Source organism: Bos grunniens, chromosome 4, assembly GCF_055505025.1.
Source record: "Bos grunniens cultivar Pamir isolate PY7600 chromosome 4, Bosgru_T2T1.0, whole genome shotgun sequence".
NCBI classification, from domain to species: Eukaryota; Metazoa; Chordata; class Mammalia; order Artiodactyla; family Bovidae; genus Bos; species Bos grunniens.
This window is the reverse complement of record NC_141168.1, coordinates 9,310,793-9,331,865: the sequence shown is the minus strand read 5'-3', so window position 1 is coordinate 9,331,865 and position 21,073 is coordinate 9,310,793. Positions and strand designations below refer to the sequence as shown.

At 40.2% G+C, this 21,073-nt stretch overlaps 1 protein-coding gene and 1 non-coding gene across 6 annotated transcripts in view; both read left to right on the top strand.

Moving 5' to 3' along the window:
* Window positions 1-21,073, top strand: part of CNTNAP2 (contactin associated protein 2) — a 2,322,173-nt gene that overhangs the window by 1,418,355 nt on the left and 882,745 nt on the right. The gene's annotated exons all lie outside the window — the stretch shown is intronic.
* Window positions 13,952-14,023, top strand: TRNAW-CCA (transfer RNA tryptophan (anticodon CCA)). The gene has a single exon. It is a non-coding gene; the product is annotated as a tRNA-Trp (tRNA).

Below are 21,073 nucleotides of genomic sequence, written 5' to 3'. Positions count from 1 at the left end.
ACCCAGAGTTTATTCTGTTGCTTTTCTAGAATAGTATTCAAGTCGTCAAAATATATTCTGTCAAGCCTAACGACTCAAAAAGAAGTACCAGTGTTTCCGATGTTCTGTAAACACACAGTTGAGATGGGAATGCTGATCTTGTATGTGCCTCTAAGTGTCTAAGCAGTGTCTTTTCTGCATAGATTGTTTGGGAAATTGTGCTATTGTGATGTCTCTGACTGGATTCTCATTTATCAATTCATCAGAGAGGCAGACAGAGTGTAATTTGAACATTTAGTTTCTGGACAGTAGTGTCTCCTGCTCTTTTCTGATTGTTTGGCCACACTTTTTAGATCATAAAAATGAGCTGGAAAGTGGAACAAAGTCGATTGGAGTTGCATATGTAAAGTAAAAGCACAAGACTATAATTTTTTTAAATATCAAAAACTAAAAAGTAGCATGTGAAAATGACTTTTAAAACACAATGTGCCTTGTTTTACATAATAGCTTTACCCTGAAAAGTTAAATAATTTTTTTTTAATTTTTGCAGTTAAAATATTAAGGTAAATATTAACTTTATAATTGTAATGTTAATTTTCCAATAATGCATAGCTGCTTGCCAAGTATTTTGAAGACAGATTTGCCATAAAACATACGTGAAAGGTCATCTGTTATATAGTATGTGTGTGTGTGTGTGTGTGTGTGTCTGTGTGTGTGTGCATGTGTGTTAGAGGGAGTGAGGAAAGAGATTGAGTTGTCTTCAATCTTTTCTCCATATGAAACCTAATATCTAAGTCCTCTAATTACAGAGAATGCTTTCTCTTCATTTCACTTTTAGAAAACAATAACAAGCAAAACTTTTACTATCACCAGAGTTCTGGTGACAGTAAAAATGCAAAAGTGTTCTCTGATCCTCTTCATATCATTATTTGTAGTAATGTTCAGTTCAGTTCAGTCACTCAGTAGTAATATACAATCAGACATTGTGTTTAGTGTGTATTATAATACCTCAACTAAGAAAAAATATCTGTAATTTATTTTACTGCACTTATTATTTTATGAGGATATTTTAAAAAGAAGAGACAAAAAAGAACCCTTAGAAAAATTAACATTAATAGGAAGATATACAAGACAAATAAAACAGACACTTAGTAGATTCATTACCTATAAGGGATTTATGTATAGGTATGTAAAATATTTCAACGAATAAAGAACAAAAATGATTGACATTAAAATTAATTGGAATAAAGGACTTATAACTAATAATATACCCTTTCAGTCACATCAAAATGTTAACTTTCAGCCCATGACATTTGTTGTATATCTGATGATGAATTAAAAAATTTTGATGAAACTGAGTACTTTCACTCCACCAGTAGACTGTGTACAATGTGTTATATGTGCTATAAATACCACCTTTAACTGCTGCAACCTTGTTTCTTAAAAATGGAAATTCTAACTAAAGAAAATTGCTGGTGGTTCCAAGTGCTTCCTATCTCAGTGACCACTTTGCTGTTAAATGTAAAAGCAAATAACTTTCTATACCTGCTTATGTCATTGAATACACAGTACCGACATTTAAAAACGTTAATTTTTAAATAAAATTTAGATATATGACAGTGGTTGAATAGTTGAGATTTTTTTTTTTTAGTTAATGACTTACAAATATTAGAAATGTCCTAAGAGCATTTAGTTTGGCACCCATGGGAAGTTATAAATGTAAAAAGGCAGGGAATTCCCAGGAGTTGAATGGGTTTGATCCCCCATCAGGGAGCTAAGATGCTCTGCTTGCCAGGCAGTGCAGCCCAGAAATAAAATGTGGGCAATGAATTCTAAAATGTAAGCAGAAACACCTGTAAAGCTTCCTGTTCCCTGTAAATTTAGTATTGATGTTATGAAATGAGCAGAATCCTCTGCCCTCCCTCTCCTGCTTCCATCTGTGGCTGTTGTTTTCTCTGCCTTGCTCACCCTACACTTGGACACCTTCTCACCAGACACTGAGCCCCCTTGTTCAGGCTTGCTGTATAGCAGTATATCTATACGGCACATGGATTGTATATCCATACAGTATATCCATACAGCACATGGATTTTACCCACTACAAGTCTTTAATTTCTTCAGCCATCCCTACCCCTAGAAAGTTCTCACAGATCATCTTGTCCCATGCCGGTCTATATCAGTACCCTCAGACCTCTCTCTCATCTCTTTTTCAAGTCCCAAGCCTCCTGTCCCTTAGACTGTCCTGAGAAAACCAAACATTTCAATAAGCAGTGCAGTTTAGACCTCTGAAATCGGTGCTTCTCGTTCAGATGAACTCAGGGCTCTACCAAAATAAAAACAATAATATAAATAAAAAAGGGAATTATTTCTTCCCTGCTGCTCATTCTACTCATCGCTTATTTAATTTTTATATCTATGAAACGTAGAATCATTCATTTTTAACAATGAAAGCCTGATCACTTGTTGTCTTCCCAAAATAAGGTGAAAATGTTGAAACTCATGTGTTTGCATAAACAGAGGCTAGAAGACCATCCTGCATAATTCAAGAAAGGACAGATTGGATACAATTTTGTTATGAAAAATATATCTTGTAGCTTATAGTGTGGTGCATGCTGCCAAATAAGCTAAAAGACTTGTTATACCTCTTGGTTACTCCCATGAACTAGTTAAAAATTGGGAGGGTCTGGCACCACACATAATACTGTGAAAATTATAAGATATTATAAGATAAGATATAAGATACGCCCTTCAGCTTGATACAGAATGAATAATTTGTAATTCTTACATCGTCGATGGCCACCCTGGCTTCTAATGATGGCTGTGAGGTTGCCATGCTGGGTGCCTTCACAGGAAGTCGTTTCACTTCTCTTGGACATTCTTAGTCCTTCTGTCAACTAAATGGCTCCTGAGGTCTCTCACAATTCTGTGAGTCAAAGACCTGAGATTTCCAGGTGTTGATTCTGTGGTTTTGAACTCTCTTAGCCTTATTAAACATCATCTGGTGAAAGACCTTTTGAAGAGGAGCTGTGGCTGCCTGTGTATGGCTGAGCCCCTTCACTCTTCACCTGAAACCATCACAACATTGCTAGCAGACCACACCCCAGTACAAAACAAAACGTTAAAACAAAAAGAGAGAAGAAAAGGAGCTATGGACATTTTTAAATAGTACTGGTTTGAAAAGGTAAAGAATAGCTAACGAAAGTCTGAAGTTTAGTACATGTAAGTATTTAGGAGGGCTTCACAGACATTACAGTTAGGTTACCATTTAACACATTTTCTACCCTGACCAAAGCTGGGCTTGGGATGAGAAAGCTCTTTCTTGGGTGACCCCTGGTTGCCAGGTGGCTGAAGTCCAAGATAAAGCCTCAAAAGCCTTATTTGACAGGTCACACTGTCTGAGTTTGAACTTGGATCAACTTACTTGTGACCATGAGCACTAAAACCCTCTGAGCTTCAGTTTTCTTTTTTGTGAATTGAGATTAATAGCACCAGCATCTCATTAGGCCATCGTGAGACGGAATGAGATAATTTGTGGAGAACACTGAGAAGGGCCGTAGCGTGTGTTGTTGTTTAGTCACCAAGTCGTGTCCACTCTGTGACCCCATGGACTGTCTCCCACCGGGCTCCTCTGTCCATGGGATTCTCTGGAGTGGGGTTCCATTTCCTTCTCCAGGGGATCTTTCCAACCCAGGAATCAAATCTGTATCTCCTGCATTGGCAGGTGGATTCTTTACCACTGAGCCACCAGGGAAGCCCTTTAGCACATGTTAGCACTCAATAAATTATTGCCATTTCATCCCCTTGGAACAATCATCCCTTTGCTCTGAATTTCTATGCTAATAATTGTCACACAATCTGTCACATAATTTCTTGCTGCTATTCATTTTTTGCTATCGTTTCCATGGCAGATTTGGGCTTGCAGTGAATGATTAGTTTCCTTTTTTTTTTTTTCCCAGAAGAATTGAATGACATTAAAGGTGATTTGGTATGTCCTAGACCTGTATCTGTTTATTTGTTGCTTATACATGGAGGAATTAATTTTCAAATAAATTCTATATGGGGCTCAGAGGATTGTCATTTACAAACCACTCCCTGGAGGAGTCAGGGTGTCATAATTTGAGTGAGGAAATCTCAGAGGGAAAGCCACAGATGGCAAGAAGGAGAGAATTTTTTTTTTCTTGTCCCCAAACTAAAGAGGCTAGTTTATGACAAAATGCAGATACACTGTTGCAGTTTTATGAGTGCTAAGTCACTCCAGTCGGGTCCAGCTCTTTGCAACCTGTGGACTGTAGCCCGCCAGGCTCCTCTGTCCATGGGATTCTCCAGGCAAGAATACTGGAGTGGATTGCCATGCCCTCCTCCAGGGATCTTCCTGACCCAGGGATCCAACGCAACTCTCATATGTCTCCTGCACTGGCAGGCGTGCTCTTTACGACTGGTGTCACCTCCTATGCAGGCATTCCTTTCTCAGTAAATCTCTAAGCACTAAGTGGTAGCATATCAAATCATAAAATCATGATGCAAAGAGCAGACTGATCATATTATATACTGAGAGTTTATTTGCTTCTGTTGACTTATTCCTCTTTTACTCCCTCAAAAGTATGTGAATTTGTCTTTATTTTGAGCAAAACTTCATGATTATATTTACAATCTTTTTCTGTTTGTGATGCAAGACAGATTGTCCTTTTCAGTCTCCAAGCTTACGTTCTGATATATCAAATGCTTTTTATGATCTAATTATCATCCCATTTTTCACATGTGTTCTTTACACTTCATATTTATGGGTCTAGTTTGCATAAATTAATTCAGAAACCTATTCCTTATCTCAAGGCTTAGCAGATAATTTTTCTGATGCTGCTGAAGTTTCAGTCATTCTTACATACACAACTAATCCCCTATAGGGAACTGCCCTAAAAACTCCCAGGGTATCCTCAATAATATGAAAACTTGGGACTATTTTCACAAGTACAAGAGGATATTTGACAAATACAGGCAATGTTTCGGGGTGGAACTCTGCAAGAATTGCTACATATCAGACCTTCATTCTGAGAGGAAATATTTTTCCAGATATCTTTTTATTAAAGGGAAGACTTCCACCTTGCCCAGATGGATAGACATGACTGTTTCCAGAGGAGGCAAACTAGAAGGTCTATGGAGATTGCGTCCAATTCTGAAATTGTGTGATTTCTGAATTCTGATATACTAAGAACAGGTACTGGTGTTGCCACAGAAATGCAAAAGTAAATTTTTCAGTAGCCAATTTTAGAAGGAAAACTGAACGTTATAAGAAAACTATTCTAGGACTTCCCTGGTGGTGCAGGGGATAAGAATCCACCTGCCAGTGGAGGGGACACGGGTTCCCTAGTCCAGGAAGATTCCAGATGCCTCGGAGCAACTAAGCTTGTGTGTCACAACTACTGAGTCCCGTGCACTCTAGGGTCTGTGCTCTACAACAAGAGAAGCCCCTGCGATAAGAAGCCCACCCACTGCAGCAAAGAGTAGCCCTTGCTCACTGGAACTAGAGGAAGCCCGAGCACAGCAATAAAGACTCAGTGTAGCTCCCCCGGGAAAACAAATAAACAAATAAATAAAATAAATTAATTTTTTAAAGTAAACTATTCTACATGCTGTATTCTGGAGCTCTGACTCTGGGTCTATAAATTTGTAAACCATAAATTATACTGCACCTTATTATTGCACACATAAAAAGTAAAGTGGTTTTCAGTAGCTCACATCATGTTATTTATAATCCATTATGTCCGTAAGTAGCTTAATTCAAAGTGTAACTTTTTAAAAAGAAATTGTCCCTACCTGCTAAAAGTCACACGAACCTAGGGCATAAGATCCTAGACTTGTTGGCACAAGGATATTTGAACCCACCATCCATTTGGAACTACCACAAATTTAGACACCAATGAAGACAATTTGGAATTTGAATTTTGCTACCAAAAAAAAAAAAAGCCTGGCAGTCATTGGGCGGATTGATGGCCTTGTGGAACTGGAATCCATCCTTCAGCTGTAAGTTCTGTTGGCTTACAAGGCAGAGTGAGAAAGTTTGTCTAAAGCTCAACATTCAGAAAACTAAGATCATGGCATCTGGTCCCATCATTTCATGGCAAATAGATGGGGAAACAGTGGCTGAGTTTATATTTCTGGGCTCCAAAATCACTGCAGATGGTGATTGCAGCCATGAAATTAAAAGACACTTACTCCTTGGAAGGAAAGTTATGACCAACCTAGATAGCGTATTCAAAAGCAGAGACATTACTTTACCAACAAAGGTCTGTCTAGTCAAGGGTATGGTTTTTTAGTGGTCATGTATGGATGTGAGAGTTGGACTATAAAGAAAGCTGAGTGCCGAAGAATTGATGCTTTTGAACTGTGGTGTTGGAGAAGACTTGAGAGTCCCTTGGACTGCAAGGAGATCCAACCAGTCCATCCTAAAGGAGATCAGTCCTGAGTGTTCATTGGAAGGACTGATGTTGAAGCTGAAACTCCAATGCTTTGGCTGCCTCATGCGAAGAGCTGACTTATTGGAAAAACCCTGATGCTGGGAGGGATTGAGGGCAGGAGGAGAAGGGGACGACAGAGGATGAGATGGCTGGATGGCATCACCAACTCAATGGCCATGAGTTTGAGTGGACTCCGGGAGTTGGTGATGGACAAGGAGGCCTGGCATGCTGCAGTTCATGGGGTCACAAAGAGTCGGACATGATTGGGTGACTGAACTGAACTGAACTCAGTATGACTGTCTTTAACCTGGATTGTGGGCCATACTTTTCCTCCCTGTCTCCCTGTTGGTGCCACTGGCTTCCTTTCAGTTTTCCATATGTGCCTTGTATCCTTGCACTATTCCCGCTCCCCTCCACTACCACAACCGCAGGTCTTTTGCACTTCCTCTCTCTGCTTTGCTTGGTATATTCCTAGTCATCTTTGAGATCTCAGTTCAGTAGTCACCTTCTTGGGGAAGCTTTCCATGAAAGTGTAATTAGGCCACATCCTCTTATTTGAAGGACATATCTCTTCCTCTTACTATTAGTGATGGCTGTGGTTTTGCATTTATTATTTGTGATTCTTTAATAATGTCTGTCTTCTCCATTGGGCTTATACTACCTGAGAAAAGGTAGTGCCAGGTTCTGTCCATGATTTTATTCCTAGAGCCCAGCCAGCCTATAATATGTGCTCAGTATTTTAAGGTTTACCAACTATTTTTGAGGCTGTCCAAATAAGTTATTTGTAATAGGCATTAATGATTTTTGTAAAATGCCAATTACATCCAAATATTGTGCACATTTAATAAACACCAGATTTTAAGCTGTAAAAAAATGTGCTCAATGAATGTGCACTGAATCCAAGAGTAAATAAGTGGCAGAGAACACAAGAAGCATCAAGAGCTTTTTAAAATCAATGTCTTTTATCCAAGTTTATGAGGCTTGTAAAGCTATGAAGAGAAAGTAAAGCAAAAGGGAAAAGAAAAAAAAAAAAAAAAAACACAGAGAAAGGAGCATAGAGAATAAAAGATGCACTAATTAAAAGCAGGGGATTTCCCTTGTAGCTCACTTGGTAAAGAATCTGTCTGAAATTCAGAAGATCTGAGTTCAATTCCTGGATTGGGAAGATCCCCTGGAGAAGGAAATGGCAACCCACTCCAGTATTCTTGCCTGGAGAATTCCATGGACAGAGGAGCCTGCTACCCTTTCACTTTGGTTAAGGAGGCCCCTAGACCCTGTGGAGGCGTGGGTCAGCAGTGACCTTCCATGGGGACAGGGGCTCTGGCTGCAGCAGACCTGGGAGGCCCAGCACGTGGCATAAGTCCTCTTGGAGGATGTCACCATTAGTGCCGCTATAGAGCTGCCGAGCAGACAACCCACAAACTGAGAACAATTAGACCAAAGAAGATCTCACACTGTTGCACAAGTTCTAGGGCCCACAACAGATTTCCCAACCTGGGGATCTGGCCAAAGGACTGAGAACCAACCCCCAGGGAAACAGACTTTTGGAGGGCACAACAAGACCTTGTGTGTACCGTGACCCAGGAGAAAGGAACAGTGACAGGAGACTGAGCCAGACTTGCCTGTGAGCGTCCGGGAGTCTCGGGCAGAGGTGAGGGTCAACAGTGGCCTGCCCCGGGGTCAGGGGCACTGACTACAGCAGTCCTGGGAGTTGCAGCATGCTGGCATAAGTCCTTTTGAAGGAGGTCACTATTATCACCATTATCCCTACCATAGTTTGACTTCAGGCCAAACTAGAGGGAGGAAACACAGCCTCACCCATCAGAAGAAAATTTGATTAAAGACTTACTGAGCATGGCCCTGCCTAGCAGACCAGAGCAAGACCCAGTTGACCCACAGCCAGTCTCTCCCATCAGGAAGCTTGTACAAGCCTCTTATTCTCACCCATCAGAGGGCAGACAGAATGAAAACCACAATCACAGAAAACTAACCAAACCGATCACTTGGATCACAACCTCGTCTAACTCAATGAAACTATGAGCCATGCCTTGTAGGGCCATTCAAGATGGACAGGTCATGGCGGAGAGTTCGGACAAAACATGGTCCGCTGGAAAAGGGAATGGCAAACCAGTTCAGTAGTCTTACAGTGAGAGCCCCGTGAACAGTATGAAACGGCAAAGAGATATGATACTGAATAATGAACTCCCCAAGTTGGTAGGTACCCAATATGCTATTGGAGAAGAGTGGAGAAATAGCTCCAGAAGGAATGAAGACGCTGAGCCAAAGCAAAAGCAGTACCAAGTTGTGGATGTGTCTGGTGGTGAAAGTAAAGTCTAATGCTATAAAGAACAATATTGCATAGGAACCTGGAATGTTAGGTCCCTGAATCAAGGTAAATTGGAAGTGGTCAAACTGGAGATGGCAAGAGTGAACACTGACGTCTTAGGAATCAGTGAACTAAAATGGACTGGAATGGGTGAATTTAACTCAGAGGACCATTATATCTACTACTGTGCATAGAATCCCTTAGAAGAAATAGAGTAGCCCTCATAGTCAATAAAAGGGTCAGAAATGCATTAGTTGGGTGCAATCTCAAAAACAACAGAATGATCTCTATTCATTTCCAAGGCAAATCATTCAATATCACAGTAATCCAAGTCTATGTGCCAAGCACCAATGCCGAAGAAGCAGAAGTTGAATGGTTCTATGATGACCTACAAGACCTTCTAGAACTAACACCCAAAAAAAGATGTCCTTTTCATTATAGGGGACTGCAATGCAAAAGTAGGAAGTCAAAAGATACCTGGAGTAATAGGCAAGGTTAGCCTTGGAGTACAAAATGAAGCAGGACAAAGCCTAACAGAGTTTTGCCAAGAGAACACTGGTCATAGCAAACACCCTCTTCCAAAACACAAGAGAAGACTGTACACATGGAGATCACCAGATGGCCAACATCGAAATCAGATTGATTATATTCTTTGCAACCAAAGATGGAGAAGCTCTATACAGTCAGCAAAAACAAGACAAGACTGGGAGCTGACTGTGGCTCAGATCATGAACTCCTTATTGCCAAATTCAGACTTAAATTGAAGAAAGTGGGGGAAACCACTGAACCATTCAGGTATAACCTAAATCAAACCTCTTATGATTATGCAGTGGAAGTGACAAATAGATTCAAGGGATTATATCTGATAGAGTGCCTGAAGAACTATGGACGTAGGTTCATGACATTGTACAAGAGGCAGTAATCAAAACCATCCCAAGAAAAATAATTCAAAGAGGCAAAATGTTTGTCTGAGGAGACCTTACAAATAGCTGAGAAAAGAAGAGAAGCAAAAGACAAAGGAGAAAAGGAAAGATATATCTGAATGCAGAGTTCCAAAGAATAGCAAGGAGAGATAAGAAAGCCTTCCAAAGGGACCAATGCAATAAATAGAGGAAAACAATAGAATGGGAAAGACTAGAGATCACTTTAAGAAAATTACAGATACCAAGGGAATATTTCATGCAAAGATGGGCACAATAAAGGACAGAAATGGTATGGACCTAACAGAAGCAGAAGATATTAAGAAGAGATGACAAGAATACACAGAAGAACTGTACAAAAAAGATCTTCATGACCCAGATAAGCACAATGGTGTGATCACTCACCTAAAGCCAGACATCTTAGAGTGGGAAGTCAAGTGGGCCTTAGAAAGCATCACTATGAACAAAGCTAGTGGGGGTGATGGAATTCCAGTTGAGCTATTTCAAATCCTGAAAGATGATGCTGTGAAAGTGCTGCACTCAATACACCAGCAAATTTGGAAAACTCAGCAGTGGCCACAGGACTGGAAAAGGTCCGTTTTCATTCCAATCCCAAAGAAAGGCAATGCCAAAGAATGTTCAAACTACTGCACAATTGCACTTACATGTTAGCAAAGTAATGCTCAAAATTCTCCAAGCCAGGCTTCAACAGTACATTGAACCAAGAACTTCCAGATGTTCAAGCTGGATTATAAAAGGCAGAAGAACCAGAGATCAAATTGCCAACATCGTTAAAAAAAAAAAAGAGAATTCCATAAAAAACATGTATTTCTGCTTTATTGACTATGCTATCGCCTTTGACTGTGTGGATCACACAAACTGTAGAAAATTCTTAAAGAGATGGGAATACCAGACCACTTTACCTGGCTCCTGAGAAATCTGTATGCAGGTCGAGAAGCAACAGTTAGAACTGGACATGGAACAACAGACTGGTTCCAAATTGAAAAAAAGAGTACATCAAGGCTGTATATTATCACCCTGCTTATTTAACTTATATGCAGAGTACATCATGAGAAACGCCAGGCTGAACGAAGCACAAGCTGGAATCAAGATTGCTGGGAGAAATATCAATAACTTCAGATATGCACATGACACTACCTTTATGCCAGAAAATGAGAGGAACTAAAGAGCCTCTTGAAGGTGAAAGAGGACAGTGGATAATCTGGCTTAAAACTCAACATTCAAAAAACTAAAATCATGGCATCCGGTCCCATCACTTCTTGCCAAAAGATGAGGACACAATGGAAAACATGACAGACTATTTTCTTAGGTTCCAAAATCACTGCAGACAGTGACTGCAGCCATGAAATTAAAAGATGATTGCTCCTTGGAAGAAAAGCTATGATCAAGCTAGACATCATATTAAAAAGCAGACACATTACTTTGCTGACAGTGGTCTTTCTAGTCAAAGCTATGGTTTTTTTCAGTAGTCATGTATGGATGTGAGTGCTGGACCATAAAGAAGGCTGCACGCCATAGAATTGACGTTTTTACCTGTGGTGTTGGAGAAGACTCTTGAGAGTCCCTTGGACTGCAAGATCAAACCAGTCCATCCTAAAGGAAATCAGTCCTGAATATTCATGTGAAGAACTGATGCTGAAGCTAAAGCTCCAATCCTTTGACCACATGATGAGAAGAACTGACTTATTAGAAAAGACCCTGATATTGGGGAAGATTGAAGGCAGGAGGAGAAGGGGACGACAGAGGATGAGATGGTTGAATGGCATCACTGGCTCAATGAACATGAGTTTGAGCAAGCTTCAGGAGATGGTGAACGACTGGGAATCCTGGCATGCTGCAGTTTACGGCGTAACAAAGAGTTGGACATGACTAAGTGACTGAACAACAACACATTAAAAGCAGAGGGAGTAGTGATAGACACAGCAGCACAAAAAATCAAAAGAGGCTTAAAATTACAAGAAATCATAGGGATGGATTCAATATATGGGCCAACAAACCTACATGTTTCAAATAATATTTGAGGAGAATATTGCCATGTTTAGACACCATTTGTTGAAGAAACTTGTGAGAAGATGTAGTAACAGCGCTGAAGTAATTTGTAACAGCAGCAAAAGGTCTCTCTCTGATAACAGATTGTAGTCAACTCTTGTGCTGGCTGATTGTATGAAAGAAAGAAAAGAAAGTGAAGTCGCTTAGTCATGTCTGACTCTTTGCGACCCCACAGACTGTAGCCTGCTAGGCTCCTCTGTCCATGGAATTTTCCAGGCAAGAGTACTCGAGTGGGTGATCTTCCCGACCCAGGGATCAAACCTGGGTGTCCCACATTGCAGGCAGATGCTTTACCATCTGAGCCACCAGGGAAGCCCTTCAGGGACAGGGAAGAGCTGTTTTGATTGTTTGTGCTGCTGTGTCTATCACTGCTCCCTCTGCTTTTAATTTGTTTAATTTGTTGTTGTTCCGTTGCTCAGTCATGTCTGACTCTGGTGGCTGATTCTATGAGCTTTTCTAAAACAAATATTGTTTTTGTTTTTCAATTGCTAAGTCATGCCCAACTCTTTGCAACCCCATGGACTGCAGCACACCAGGCTTTCTCATCCTTCACTATCTCCTGGAGCTTGCTCAAATTCATGTCCTTTGAGTCGGTGATGCCATCCAACCGTCTCATCCTCTATCATCCCTTCTCCTCCTGCCTTCTTTCTTCCCCAGCATCAGGGTCTTTTCCAATGAGTCAGCTGTTCACATTAGGTGACCAAAGTAATACATATAGGTATGTTTAAATATTGATTATCTATTAAATGGCAAAAAAAACTTGTTTATTTAAACAGTATAAATGTGAATAAGATGAACATAATCCTTTAATTTATCATGCAGTATCATGTGTGCATTCTTACTAGCAGGAAACTATGGAGAGGGAAAGAAACCTCAGTGTTTGAGATCAGATTATCTAACGTCAAATCCTCAGATCCTCAGGCTGTACAGCCAGACTTATTTCTTTGTCAGCTTCTCTATTTGGCAAAGAATACTCTTCCCTACTTATGAATCCTCTATTTCCTCCAACCCTCTTAGAGAATGTGTGGATTTCATCTATCCCCTAGAGGGTGAAGTCAGCTCTTCAGGTACATGTTACAGGTCAGTAGCTACAATTAAACAAGAAGGATTTGGTTTAATTCACTTCCTCTTGGCCTCCTTTATTTTAGCCTCTGTGCTGTCTTAGCTTTGGACAATCACTTAACCTCTTTGAACTTAAGTTTCCTCTGGGATATTCAATGAAAAATTGCCTCTTAATGTGCTTTGTAAAAAGAGAAAGCATCCTAGATCTTGTTGTAACTTTTATTTTACTAAGTCTTCAAAAACAGCCAGCCACAATGTTTGGCAGAAACCAATCCAATACTCTAAGGCAATTATCTTTCAACTAAAAAACAAACAAACAAACAACAACAACAAAAAAAACAGCCAGCTGATTATTTGCCTGAATACTGATAGAGTTGATTCTCAAAGAAAAGATCAGAGAGCCTCTAAATATTTAAGCCAATACTCACTGAAAAGATAAAAGGCTTTATTAGCAAATATAATGGCTATCCTGACTGATTTATATGCCCAGGATGAATCTGCTCTAATCTAGACATGGCATTAAGTAGCCAGACTGTGCTTCTTTGTAATAAAATGAACAGTTTCCAAACTCTCCCAATTTTGCCTCCCCCCACAAGTTCTCCCATTTCATCCCTACACCAAGACCTGCTTCAGATGTTCAGTCTGTTCTTGTCACTTAAGTGTCTGTGGGATAAAACTGGAGGGCTATGGGAAACCAGCCATCTATATTCTCAGCATCATGTGTTCATTTTTTATTCATTCATCAGTATGTTGAGGGCTGACTCTGTCCTGCATAGAGGACAGGTGTGGAGTATGGAGAAAAGAAAGGAAGAAGGCAGAGATACTAGAAGAGAATATCAAACAGCCCCCTCCAATGAAGTGTATCATTTCATTAAAAATACAGGTTTTTATACTCTTCATTCATTTTCACATCCCTGGTTCATTGGAATTGTGTTGATGCTGTTGTTCAGTCGCTAAGTCATGTACGACCCTTTGCAACCCCATGGACTGCAGAATGCCAGGTTTCTCTGTCCTTCACTGTCCCCCAGAGTTTGCTCAGATTTATGTCTGCTGAGTGAGTGATGCTATCTAGCCATCTCACTGTGATGCTGTGAATTGTGAGCTGAAGGTAAATTAAACCGCGTTTTTACATTTTACGGGCTTCCCTGGTGGCTCAGAGGTTAAAGCGTCTGCCTCCAATGCAGGAGGCCTGGGTTCAATCCCTAGGTTGGGAAGATCCCCTGGAGAAGGAAATGGTAACCCACTTCAGTATTCTTGCCTGGAAAATCCCATGGACAGAGAAGCCTGGTAGGCTGCAGTCCACGGGGTTGCAAAGAGTCGGACACAACTGAGCGACATGCATTCGCATTTGAATTACATTTTATAGTCTAGGTTGGTAATTTTCATGTTTGCAAAATATATATAAAGATAATTGTATGGGAAATTAATATTATATCATAGATTCTTTCTGGATTTAAGCAACTGTTTCATCTTTTCACATTATTTATTTGTTTACTTCTGTGTTTTTTTCTCATCAAATGGACAGGGACGAATTAGGGTGAGATGGCTCCAGTATGGTGCTGGGTAGAGAAAGCAGTTTTCAATAAAATATGTACAGTTTCAATATTAGGAAGCTTGTGCTTATTTGTGTATATTCTCTAGCTGAGAATCTCACTTTCTCACTGAGCTGGAGCACTTGGGGAAGGAAGATGAATGACAAGTGATGTCACTTCCTGAAATCACACTTGTTAGGAAAAGAAACATTCCAGCAGCTCCCTTACTCACATTTTCACCTGGCCTCTGCAGATAAAGTGAGATGGAGAGAGGGGAGTGCTACCTGTGTAGAAATGTTGAAAGGGGATTTAGAGGCCATTCTCTCAGCTACAGCCAAATAAATTACATTGGATTAAAATAGTGCAGGTCATTTGAAGAAACACAGCCCAAGGACCTTTACATTTCTAAGGCAGCCCAAATTTCAAATTAATCCCTTCTTTCATGCCTTGCTTTGGAAAGATGGCTAAGATTAAACATAGAATGAAAGGATTTAATTTCAGTTTTACGGAGACTCTTTCAATAGTTTCAAAAATATGTCTTTCTCTTTGAATAAAGAGCCTTTGCCAAAAGTTGATGTGCAAATCATGTTGAAAAGCATACCACTTTACAAACAGAGGAGCTGTGATCCTGAACGTCTCAGAGGTGATAAAATGCCAGAGCTAGGTCTTGAGGGAATTAACATTATTCCTTCAACTCCCCTGTAGTTTTAACCCCATTGACTATTTCATCCAAGGTTCAGAGTGAAGAGAAAAACAGATAGAAAACACCCACCTCCATATCTCTCCATTAGGGGGAAGAATATAGAGGGCTGTTTAATTGAAATATAAGGAGAGAAATTTCTGAGATGTTTACATACACTCAAAACACAAGAAAGGAGAATTTATCTCACAAATCATACTTTTTCTTTTTTGTGCTTTCATATTTACATTAGTCACTGTGTTCCTAAGACTGTGTTTGCAAGTCCTGTGCTTTACAAACTTGGTATATAGGGATATCTTTAATTCATAGACAATTTCAATTCATTCCGTAATATTATGTCTATTTTGTATATGGCACACTGCATGGATACAGAAATACAGATCAGAGCCCACTTCTTTATGAAGTAGATGAAGTGGTTACAAAAGGAACCAGGACAAATACACAGAAAACATTAATATATGAGTAGAAGGTAACGGATGTGCCAAACTGGTATAAAGGCAACTGTGTATACATGATAATGTGCTAGAGAGAACCATGCAAACTAAAATGGTCAGAAAGGGTTCAAGGAGGACCTGAGCCCCGGCTACATTCCTTCTTTGGTTGGGAATAAAGTTGGGACAGGCAGAGTCCAAGTGCATAAGTAAACACAGACTGAGGAGAAGTGTGCTAGGAAGGAGACCCAGCTGCGGAGTCCCCAGACCTCAAGGGGAACACTCACTTAGATTTCTATATGTCATACGACCCTTAGGAAGTTGCTAAATCTCCCTGGTTAGCACCATCCTGTTTGAGTGGTGTATTGCAGCCAAGATTATTGTTTAGGAATTTTATGAACTGGTTGTTTCAACTTGGTAGGTTAAACCAGGCACGGTGGGAGAATTTACTCTGTGGAACTTGACAAACCCTAGAAATCCAGACTTTTTTTTTTTTAATAAAACTGTTTTACCAGAGTATCATTGCTCTGTTTCATTATTAATAAAAGGAGAATAATAGTAACTCCTACAAGTATTATTGTGAAGGGTACAGATGATGTGTAAAATCTTTGAAGTGAAGTGAAAGTCTCTTAGTCATGTCCAACTCTTTGTGATCCCATGGACTATAGTCCATGGAATTCTCCAGGCCAGAATACTGGAGTAAGTAGCCTTTCCCTTCTCCATGAGATCTTCCCAACCCAGGGATCGAACACAGGTCTCTCTCACTGCTGGAGAATTTACCAGCTGAGCCACAGAAGGGAAGCCCAAGAATACTGGAGTGGGTAGCTTATCCCTTCTCCAGCAGATCTTCTCAACCCAGGAATCGAACCAGAATCTCCTGCATTGCAGGCAGGTTCTTTACCCACTGAGCTATCAGGGAAGTAAAATGTCTATCAGTTATAATCAACACAGGTGATTCTCCAGAGGTGATAGATAAAGTTACAAATGTCATACTATGAAGAGAGTGGTCCCACCAACGGGGCAGCAGGATGTGGAGTCAAGTGGGTGGGATAAGTAGCCAGAGGACAGTGATCTTTCAATACCTCAGGTCCAAAGTATGGCTTCAGATGTAGTTCTTCATCGCTCAGTTTTACCATGAAACAAATTTATTCTCTGGAAGAAAAGAGTAGAGTTTCCTCACCAGGTCAATCCCTAAATGACATTAAAGTCTACCCAGCAGACTATTGGCTGAAAATAATCTCTGAACTAAGAAAATCTTAGAAGACTGCCAAATAATGTTTGGAGGGCATTGGATTGTGTGATGTCAATTCGATGGTCAACATTTCTTTTACTGAAAAAGATAGAAGTGTTTCTGCATTATTGAAGTTTGCCTCGACTGTTTAGGATATAATATAATGTTAGGTAGCAACTGATGAGTAATTAGATCTCTTGGGATACAATGTTAATTTTAAGATTATTTTGTGATTGTTAAACTAAATCTAAAGAAGGAGATGCTTTCTTCCTTCAGGAGTGCCTCCAGCTGTGACCGAGCAGAGTCAAATTTATACTCTTTAAATTCGAGATACCTGGTCTTGTTTCCCAATCTCTCTGTGGAAAAAAAAAAAAAAAAAACTACTCAATAATGAATCTTGTGATTTTTTTTTTTCGCCACTCACATGATGAAAATTTGAAGAATGCATTATTGGCTCCTGTTTCTATCATTATAAAATGGTGGTGAACAAAGAACTCTCTCCGTTTCATTTCTTATCATTGGCGCATTCTGCTTTGCTCCCTCCTTTCTACTCCCTCCTGGCAAAAGAGTGTGGGCAACAGTGTGGTTCAGATTGTTGGAATCTGGAATGAAAAAGCCCATCCACCCAAATAATGTTCTTCTGTTTTATTTGTTGTAAATGGCTAATTCCATTAATGCAAAAGGTTCCCATGGAAAGTGCAGCAGTTTTCAAGAAAATTTTGCTGGCTCACTTTTTGGGTAGTCTCACATATGACTGCTTCCAAATTTTAGTGAAATGTTTTTTTCTGAAAACCTTTTATCTTAACCAAGTAAAAGTGAAAAACTCTAAATGTATACAGATCTGCCTTTTAAAATGTGGTCTTATTATCAAGTAAAGCAAGAGAAATACTAATGGGTTGCAGTTCCTTGATCACCATGTAATTTTGTCCCAGAGCTGACATGGTGGCTCCAGTCTGCAAAATACGCCAAGCCTACTCTGGAAAGACCTTCCTAGACATCATGATGCCAGCACCAAGTGCCAGACAATATTGACACCAAGAAAATTGCCGTCGTTACTCATTAGCAGGCATCAAAATGTCCTAATAATTCTCTTTCCCAATATCCAAGCCTGTTGAGACATCAACTAAACACGCCTTGCTTGCCAAGTCATGTGATCAACGTTCTCTGTGCTGGATTGGGCCAAGTGAAGCCGCCCAAATAGACTGGATAAAGAAACACTTCAAAGAGTCTGGCTGTGGAAAGAGAAATTATATCCATCCATGTTCCTGCAATGGAATTCAGAGTACTCGAAAACACTGTGTGTGTTTTCCACCACATGGCCATCTGTTGATGAGTTTGCCCCACTTAGAGAACATTCAAATGTTCAGTGGAAAGCACATTCCTACTCAGAAAAGGCTGACATATTAAGGCTCCCTTGTGTCTCGGTGACATGGATACAGACTTCCTGAATGAATAAAACCCGAATTTGGGGGGCCAGATTGATTCTTCCTATACTGCCTGGAGTGAAGTGAATGGAATGAGCTTGGTTAATTCATTGTCCAAAAGGTTTATTTTTTCCTTTGCATGATTTTTTAAATCAAGCTGAGTTGAGCTATATGAGAGAGAAGAAAGTATCTTCCACAGGGGAGAAGTGGCCACTAATGGAGACAGTCTTGCCTTCTTGTGATATAGCAGGTCTGGGAGAAGTACTGAAGTTGTACTCATATTGATGCTTTGAGGAAGGTGGGTAGGAAACTCCAGGTAGCAACATAGCAACACTTTCTTAATACTGGGGCATATAGCTGGAGCATAATACTGGAGCAAGAGCATATTCTACTCTGTGATTAGGGTACATAGTGGGGAGACTTGAGCTGTTACAGGAAATTTCTTCTCTTCTCAGCCGGCCACATAGCTGATTAGCCACAAGGCCAGGCCTGTTGTCCAAAGGGTGCTGAAGTGAAAGGGGACCGAGAGAGGAAGCAGGATCAGTGATGGGTGAATGGATGAATCCTCCTCTTCTCATCCATGCCGAATCCACCACTTCGCACATACTTTGCACCATCAGCAGATAAACTTGTTGTCAGCCCTGTCTTGCAACGTTGGCTTTGCCTCTGTTCCATTGCCACAGCTCCAGTGAAAGTGGTCATTTTCACTAAGCCTTGTTTCTACAGCCTGAACGAGGTTTGGGGGCTAACCTTTAGTTTAGAAATAAAAATAAGGATTCAAAAGGATCTATATGGCAGAAATAATATGGAAGAAACTTTTGTTTAGGAGCCTTTGCATTGCTATTAGCAATCACAGAAGAGGGCTTCCCTGGTAGCTCAGCTGGTAAACAATCCTCCTGCAATGTGGGAGACCCAGGTTCAATTCCTGGGATAGGCTGCTCACTCCAGTATTCTTGGGTTCCCCTGGTGGCTCAGATGGTAAAGCTTATTAATAGACAACATTTCCCCTTGTCCCTTATGCATACAGATTAGATTTTGAAAGAGATTATGTGGCTTCTCGGGTAGCTCAGGTGGTAAAGAATCTGCCTGCAATGTGAGAGACCCAGGTTCAATCCCTAGGTTGGGAAGATCCCATGGGGAAGGGAATGGCAACCCACTCCAGTATTCTTGGCTGGAAATCCCATGGGTAGAGAAGCCTGGCAGGATACCGTCCATGGAGTCACAAGGAGTCAGACACAACTGAGGGACTAACACTTTCATACATAGTAAAAGCATATTTCCTTAAAACCCAAGTAATTTATTTACTATATTAAAATTTATAGGAGATATTGATTTAAGATTTCAGTTTTCATTCAGATTAGTACTTCTTTTTTGCTACTTGTCTCACTATATGCTTCTCATGTAGCACCTTTCTTAAGATGAAATAAATGAATATCAGGCCCTAAATTCTACCACATGTGGTTCTTTAGCCAAGGAATGTGTTCATGTTGACATTTGACTAACATCAATTTCACACGCGGTAGTAAAAATTTTTTTAATCTGTACAAACTGTAATTTTCATGCTGGGATCATTCAGATTCCAGCAGTTTTTCTATTGATTAGTTTAAGAAAATTGTGTCTTCACTGTGTTTTTTTAATGAGGAGCCCAGTGAAGAATCATGCTTGAATCTTGAGGAAATTTTCTTTTTTTAGAAGGGCAACAAATAGAACTCTGATGGTTGGGAAAATGAGCTTGTTGTCCACTGACTAAAAAAAATTAAGAATAAATATACAAAGTTTGAGAAGGGGCAATTGAGTGGATATTTTGAAATACTTGTTAACATCATGCCGTGTTGAGATTAGAGATGTTGTCTTTGTCTAGTTGCTCAGTTATGTCCAACTCTGTGTCTCCATGGACTGTAGCCTGCCAGTTTCATCTGTCCATGGGATTCTCCAAGCAAGAATACTGAATTGAGTTGCCATGCCCTCCTCCAAGGAATCTTCCCAACCAAGGGATCAAACCCTCATCTTTTAAGTCTCCTGCATTGGCAGGTGGGTTATTTGCCATTAGGGTCACCTGAGAAGTCCTTCATGCAGAAAGGCATTCTATTCATAAGATTACAGATCAGGTGTTAAAATATATCAAACACATAAAACAAAGATATAAAACAAAAGCACAGACATTTTCACATTAAAGTTATTAATGCAAAAATAGATCAGTCAATTTCTGACAAATCTATGACACAAAGATAAACACAGTGACAACTCTTACACTAGATAGATCTCAAGTGGAAATCAAATCAATGGTGCACACTTCACACCGGCCCTGTCTGTGTCATCAGTCACAACTAAACTGTGATTGTGTCTACATACACATACACATATACTCATACATACACACACACGCACACACAGCATTCCTCTTGAACAACTATGCTTATCAGGCTCTGAACATACCAAGCCCTCTGCCCACTTGATGGAAAATCTCTCTGTAAGAGCTTCTTATAATAAAATCTGTTTTGTTTGTCAGTTAAGAGACTAACTTTCTTTTCATTTCCTAATGTTACTGGTATTAGGTCCATGAAATGTTCTTTATGCCAACTTACAGATTGTAGAAAGCTGCATGGAAAGGAGGCTTCACTATCCACAAAACCAACTCCCTCTAAATTCTTATAGAGAACTACACATGAGGCAAAGCCCCTACTTTATTCACAATCAGGAAAGTGTCCAAAGGCAAATTAAAGGAGGGGTACTTTTTCTCCTTCTCTTTATAAGGGGCTCCAATAGATGGGGTGTTCTACTACAGCTGCCTGAACAAGGGCCCACGGACATGGTGGCTTCAAACAAGAAATAGGTATCCTCTCACAGTTCTGAAAGTCTGAAATCCAGGGTCAACAGGGTCCTGCTCCCTCTGAAGCTCTAGCGAAGAATCTGGGCTTGCATCTTCCTGGTTTCTGGCGGTTGCCA